Source organism: Microtus ochrogaster, chromosome 2 (genome assembly GCF_000317375.1).
Source record: "Microtus ochrogaster isolate Prairie Vole_2 chromosome 2, MicOch1.0, whole genome shotgun sequence".
Lineage (NCBI taxonomy): Eukaryota > Metazoa > Chordata > Mammalia > Rodentia > Cricetidae > Microtus > Microtus ochrogaster.
The window spans coordinates 28,442,720-28,450,089 of record NC_022010.1 but is presented as its reverse complement, the minus strand read 5'-3'; positions in this window follow the sequence as shown (position 1 = coordinate 28,450,089).

Here is a 7,370-nt window from a genome sequence, read left to right as displayed (position 1 = left end):
AAAAAAAAAAAAAAAAAAAAAAAAAAAAAAAGAAAAAAAAGAAAAGAAAATGAGGTCATGAACCATGTGGCAAAGAATATAAGAAATATGGGGTAACCAACGTGAGGCTCTCAAATTTTCATAGGGCCTAAGAAAGCTTTAAAAAAAAGATGAGAGGCAGAGGCAGGCAGATCTCTGTGAATTTGAGATCAGCCTGGTCTACAGAGTAAGTTCCAGGACTGGCTTCCTAGCTACTGAGAAACCCTGTCTTGAAAGAAAAAGAAAAAAAAAAAAACAAAACAGAGGAGATGGCTTCTTTAAGAGTTTCTGCCGGACAGTGAGCCCTTGAACAACTAGTACGTTAAACTAAGTAAAAATGCTTGCAGCAACACAGTCATTGGCATTTAAGAGTTCTAGAAAAGATTTATCGCAATTTGAGAAGCAGGTGGAGCCAACTCCCAAAGCCTTGGGCAGAGGTCCCTACCACTTAGCAGTTTAAAGGTTTGCTCACACAGTCAAAAAAGACTAAAAGACAAACGGTAGAAGAGGTCCAGACGGAAAAACCTCCAACCAGGTTCCAACGTGCTTTACAATGTGTGTAGGCTTAAGAAAGAAATAAAAGGGTATCAATAGTTATAGAAAAGAATACATAGTTCAAAAAATATAATAAAGTCTTTAAAGAGAGAGCTAAAACAATGAAAAAAATAAGCCATGTAGAGATGGAAAATACACAGGGAATCTGGATCCTGTGTGTTATTGTGTTGATTTTGAATTTTTGATGGCTGATGGACAAGAGGCAGCTGCTGGGAGACATGGGACTAAAAGAGAGAATGATAAAATACACCAACTGAAATATTTTTAAAATGTCTTAACTTTAAAACAGAAGTAAAAAAAAATATTTGTAAGATGGAACTTAAAAGAAGCATTGCTTTGGAGAAGCGGTTTTGCTTTTGTTTCAACAGGAAACAAGAGGTTATGGGTTTGTTCCAGGTTAAGATGGGACCAGGTTTGATAAAGGGAGACAGGTGATATCTATCAACAAAGGTTATAACTGGTCTTTCCAGGACTTGGCCATTATCTCAAATTTTCTCAGGATCCCCATAAGGTTCCCATACGATCCCAGCAATCAGCAGGAAGTAGTCTTGAGAACTATGCCTAAATTCCCAAAACATTGTTTAGAAATGTTTGTTTTCATGTAAAGGAGGTTGATTATAAATTGCTATTGGTCATAGGCAATCTCTTTTTAAAAGAAGAAAGGGGATATGATATAGAGATGTATGATGTAGAAATGATGGGAGAAAGGGGTAGATTATTGATTCTACTCTTATTTAAAAAACAACTGTTAATCTCGAAATATTTTACATTGGTATAGATTTTAGTTTATTGATATAAACTTAAGGCCAATTCTGTTATATTGTATGTATATTTCTACTATTGTTTAAAGTATTATGTTTAAGTAGCTCATTAAAAAATGTAATATATAATTTAAAAGTACAGATCAATAGTTAGTCATCTATAATAGTCAAGCTTATAGTCAGTTAGGTGTTTTAGATATATAAAGATATATTTCAATTTGGTAGGTAATCTTCAAACACTTCCAAAACCTACAGAATGTGGCATTTACATTTTTTTAAGAACGTAGACTTTTCTTGACGGTGAGACACATCGGCTCTTGGCAGCACCAATTACTTCAAAGAGGATGATGGGGACCAAATAAATATGTTATGGAATTTGCTTCCAATGTGGCAAGACTAGTCATTTGGGCAAGAAACTGCTCTTGCCTGGACTGCTTGACAGTATGCTATGTTATAGGAGATTGCTTGTTTGTTCCCAGCTGCTCAGCCCTGAAATAATTACACAGAAATATTATTTGCAATACTGTTTGGCCAATAACTTAAGCATATTGCTAGCTACCTCTTACATCTAGAATTTACCCATTTTTATTATTTTATATTTTACCACAAGGCTTGTGGCCTGCCAGCAAGGTTTCATCAGAAGAAATTTGGGTGACTGTCCAGGCAGCCAGATGTCTCTGTCACTTCTAGAGTTTTGGAAGTTGCTTGCAATGCAACAGTAATATAATAATTACTCAGGTAATATTATATCCTTCTAGGGTCTTTGATGGAGTTGAAGACTAGAGATAGTTTTCCTTAGTTATGATAAAAGATAAATTAGATATGAAACTTTAGATTCACAAAGATAGGATAGATGATAGGGTATTTTCTTTAATTTTGCAAAATACAAATAGACTAAATATTATAACTAATTCTTACTTGATAAGTATTTTGTTATATGTAATTTTAATATTGAAGTAAAAACCTTTCTTTTTGAGTAGACAGAAAAGGGGGAGTGCTGTGGGTCTTTCTATATGTTGTGAATATGTATTGCTCTCATTCATTGATAAATAAAGCAAATTTGGTCTATGGCAAGGCAAGATAGAGCCAGGTGGAAAATCTAAGCAAAGATACAGGTGAAGAAGAGTGGAGTCAAGAAGACACCAGCCACCAAGGAAGCAAGACATGTAAAAAAAAATGAGGTAACAAGCCACGAACCCTGTGACAAAGCATAGATAAGAAACATGGGTTAATTTTAATGTAAGAGCTAGCTAGTAATAAGCCTGAACCATTGGTCAAATATTTATAATTAATATATGCCTCTGAGTGATTAATCAGGAACTGGTGGGCAGGAAAGAAACTTTCAATTACAGTGTAACCTCAGGTTTTCTCAGTTTGCTTCCCCTGGCATGGAACCATCTCCTGTGATCTACTGGCATAGAATCATCTCCCATGAATCAGGGAAGTGATAAGGAAACTTGTTGGTGCCAAGATGCACATAGAGCCTTGTTCCCATCAGTGGGGACTGGATGGAATAAGGGCATGCCACTTCTTGGACACATTTGCCCGCAACAGTCTCAGTTTAAGGTAGATGGAGATAGGATGATAAAGCCTGTGTCCTGCCTCATTAACGGAGCAGATACATTCTTTAGGATGCTCAGCTGGGGATCATAGTATGAGAAGGCAAGGTGCCAAATGCATTGGTGGATTGTGTGAGCAACAAAGCTGTGTACAGGCCATGGCGTTTAGACGACAAGGGAAAGACACAGACATTGAGTATGAGTCAGCTAGAATGTGGTTGACAGAGCACATCCAGAGACCACGAATCGGTTAATAATGGCTGACAGGGTGCCCAGGGAAACCCCAAGGTAAACAGTGATGTAATCTGTTATAAAATGATTCCGAATGCCACTTTTGTGTGGGTTTTGTCAAAACACAACTTTGAGCTCAGAAGTCTTTTCTTTTGCCAGACCTGCCTGTGTCTGTCTGTCTGTAGGCCTGTGTGCCCTCCTCCTTACGACCTGTGTGTGTGTGCCTGGGTACCTGCTGGCATCTTTCTTTATAGCTAGTCAATAAAGTATGAAATATTTCCCAGCTCCTAAAATGCTCCATCCTGGACTCAGAGCTCTCCACAGCATGCTCTCAGCTCAAGGCTGTGAGCACATCCTGCGGATGCTAAAAAGACAGACAGAAGTCCTCCTGATTCTCTCCGGCTTTCTATAAGGCTTTAGCTGAACAAAGGAAAAGGACATCTTGAAGGTATAGTGAGAGTTTACCCCCAAAGTTACCCCCATTGCTTAAAGCCAAAATCATTTTTTTAAGGAAGGTACTTACAGCCATGAGCATGGTGCTCAGGCCCGTTTCCACTGCACCTCCTGGGTCTCAGAGTGTTCTCTTGTCACCTAACTCCTCTTCTGTCGCTGGTAGTCCCTCTTCCACCTGATCCACCCTCTTGAAGATGCTTTCTACCGTGTCTCTCATTTCTAAATTTTCAATCTGCATGTTCTGCATTTTCTTTTATTGTCTCATCTCCTGTATCACTTTATTTCATCAGCTGCTTATGCACATTCTCTTTGAACGGCAACTTTATTTGTGTCTATTTTGATGTCACGAGTCAGTCATCATCATTATTTTAAAATTCCCCTAGAATTTAATGTAATTTATTCTAAAAAATATTTTTTAGGTCAGGCATAGTGGTGCAGGCCTTTAATCCCAGCACTCGGGAGACAAAGACTCCCAGGAGGATCTCATGAGTTCAAGGTCAGCCTGGTCTACAAAGCAAGTTCCAGGATAGCTAGGGCTACACAGTAAAACCCTGTCTCATAAAACCTATATATATAGGTTTTATATATATATATATATGTGTGTGTGTGTGTGTGTGTGTGTGTCTGAATGTTTTACTTGTATGTCTATCCATATGCCTGGAGCCCAGAAATGGCATCAGGCCCCCTAGAACTGGAGTTACAGATGGTCATGAGCCACCATACAGGTGTAGGGAACTGAACCCAGGTCCTCTAGAAGAGCAGCCAGTCTCTTAACTGCTGAGCCATCTCTCCAGCCCCCAAATCCACACGTTTTGGGTTACTGTGGAACTGGTATTGGGAAGCAGAATTGTTCTGTTGATTTTTCATATTAATTTATTATTACTGGGTATGTGTGCTTGAGTGTGATGAGCGTGTGTGTGTGTGATGGGAATGTTTATGGGTGTGTGCCTTTTTGTCTACACATGCACCATGTGTGTGTAGTGCCTCTGGAGACCACAAGAGGTCATCAGATCCTCCTGAAACTGGAATTACAGGCAGTTGTGAGCTGCCTGATGTGGGTGCTGAGAATCAAACCCAGGTTCTCTGAAAGAGCAGCTAGTGCCTTCAGTCTTTAAGTCAGTGGTTCTCAACCTGTGGGCTGCGGCCCCTTTGGGGTCACATACCAGATATTTACATTCCAATTCATAACAATAGCAACATTACAGTTAAGTAGCAGCAAAGATAATTTTATGGTCACCATAGCACGAGGAACTGTCTTAAAGGGTTGCAGCTTTAGGAAGGCTGAGGACCACTGCTCTAAGCCATCTGTCTAGCCCCACAGTAAACTTTCCTTTTTCAGGGTCTCTCCATATATCTCTGGCTGCCCTGGAACTTACTCTTTAGACCAGGCTAGCCTCAAGCTAACAGAGATCACCTGCCTTCCTAGTGCTGGGATTAAAGGTGTGCCACCACACCTGGTGCCCACAGTAAGCTCCCTAAAAGTTCTGGTAGCTACTCAGTTCTTAGTCAATAGTCCTGGAAGACACTACTGTGTATTCTATATGGAAAAAAGCATGTCAAATGCAAATCAAGAGTTTAAATTACTCTATTCTGATATCTCACTAAGTTTTATCAGGTTAATGCAGCACTGGGCTAGACCCTCCAGAATCGTATGTAATTGCATGTAGAAGGAATGTACCTCAGATGCAGAGAGCTCTTAGCACTGCATAGACCAGGTGTGGAGGTGCCTGTCTGTAATCCCATCATTCAACAAGGGAGGCAGGAAGATTATATAATTCAAGGTCATTGTTCACTACAGACTGAGATCAGTCTGGTGTATATGAAACCCTGTCTATAAAAAAGTACCAAGAATTTGCCTTTTGAAATTTTATATGAAGAGTGTGATTTACCTGTGCGTCTTTTTCTTTGTCTCTTAACAAATAAAAACAATGTGTAAATTTTGTAACAAAAAGGTAAAAAAAACAAAAACAAAAACAAAAAAAACTTTGTGAAAAGAAAATCCCAAGACTACAGTGCCTCTCTGTGGCTCTACTCAGTACTTCCCGCACAAGTCACAAGGGGCTTAGGCTGGTGGCAGCTGTGTGGAGCTGGGATTCTTGGATCACTTAGAGGTCTTTTGTGTGCAGTGGCTGGGGGTGAGGGTGGGGCTAGTGAGGGCTTAAGACGAGGGCATTAGCAAAGACATTTGACTTTAAAAAATTCTTCATGGGGTGGCGAATTCTGGGCTGACAATTTTCTTTCTGTATTTTGGTGATCTTGTCTGTTTCTGCTGTACTGATGACATTTTGTCTTAAGACATGGTCTCACTCTGTAGGCAGACTGGCCTGGAATTTACAATGTAGCTCCAGCTGACCTCAATCTCATGGTAATCCTCCTGCTTCAGTCTCCCAAATCCTGAGATTTCTTGTATGAGCCACCACATCCAGCTATGATATCCTTTCTCCTTGTTTTTCGCTGAATGTACAGTATTTTCCACTGGCTGTTTTTCATGTCTTGCCACCAATGGTTTAAAGCGTTTGGATTTTAGTCACTGTATTATCCAGGCTTTATTACTGAGATGCAGTAATTGAGCCAGATGTAAGGAAGCCAAGGCTTGCAGGATCAGTTTCTCAGCTCACTGTGGTGGGAAGGGTAAGGTGGGAGCCAGGAAGAAAAAAAAATACCAGTGCCCACAGGGTTCCCCTTTTCCCACCGCCCAGCTCCCCAGCCCCTCACCCCTGAGACAGGGTTTCTGTGTCTCCCTGGCTGCCCTGAAACTCGTTTTGTAGACCAGGTGAACTCACAGAGATATGCCTGCCTCTGCCTCCTGAGTGCTGAGATTAAAAGTGTGTGCCACCATCACCACCTCCTTTTCTCACTTTTATTCTATCCAGGACGCTAACCTGTGGGGACCCTGTGTTCTCCTGTATCTCCCTGTGTTCAGGGCGAAGTTTTACCTTTTAGTCAACCCTTTCTGGAAACATCCTACCACAGATAGCCAAAGGTAAGCACTGATAGTCTCTCAGGGGCTTCTCATATCAATCCCTTTAATAATCCAGTGTGTGTGAGAGAGAAAGACAGAATATAAAATGAGACTAAATGGGCTGCCTTTCTGTAGGCTTTCTCCTTTCCCCCTGTACTGCTGTCTTACCTGGGTCCTCAGCTATGGGATGGTACAGCCCACATCATGGTGTACTGCTCCCTTTACTCTGCCACCCCTGGGGCCGCTCTCACAGATACACAGAGGTGTGCCTCAGTAATCTCCTGGGTACTTCTCAATCTACCGAGAGGACAAACAAGATGATCCATCCCGTATTCCTTGCTGTGGCTTTCTTCATATCCTTTTGTTTCTTATTCTTAAGAGTTTGTTGAGCTTTCTGTGTTTGTGCATTAACCATTTTTATTATTTGTTTTGAAACAGTGTCTCACTTATAGCCCAGGGCAGATCTAGAACTCACTATGTAGCCCAGGCTAGCCATGAACTTATAGAATCCTGCCTTATTTGCCTAAATCCTAGAATTATAAGCATGGGCCCTCAAATTGGCTTTGATTTTGTTATATTTGGAAAATTTTTGTGATTATTTATGCAAATATTTTTCTCAACTTAGCCCTGTCTTTATAGAGACACCAGCTATCAGTGTATTCGGTCATCTGAATCTGCCCCAGTGCTCACGGCTCCTCTGTTTCTGTAGTTTATGCTAACCATTACCTATTGCTATGTCTTCCTAATACAAACTCTCGGTCCTCATTTGCTGTATCTCAGATGTTATTGTCATGTCTTTTGGTAATACTCTGGAGATGCACATGTGAGTCA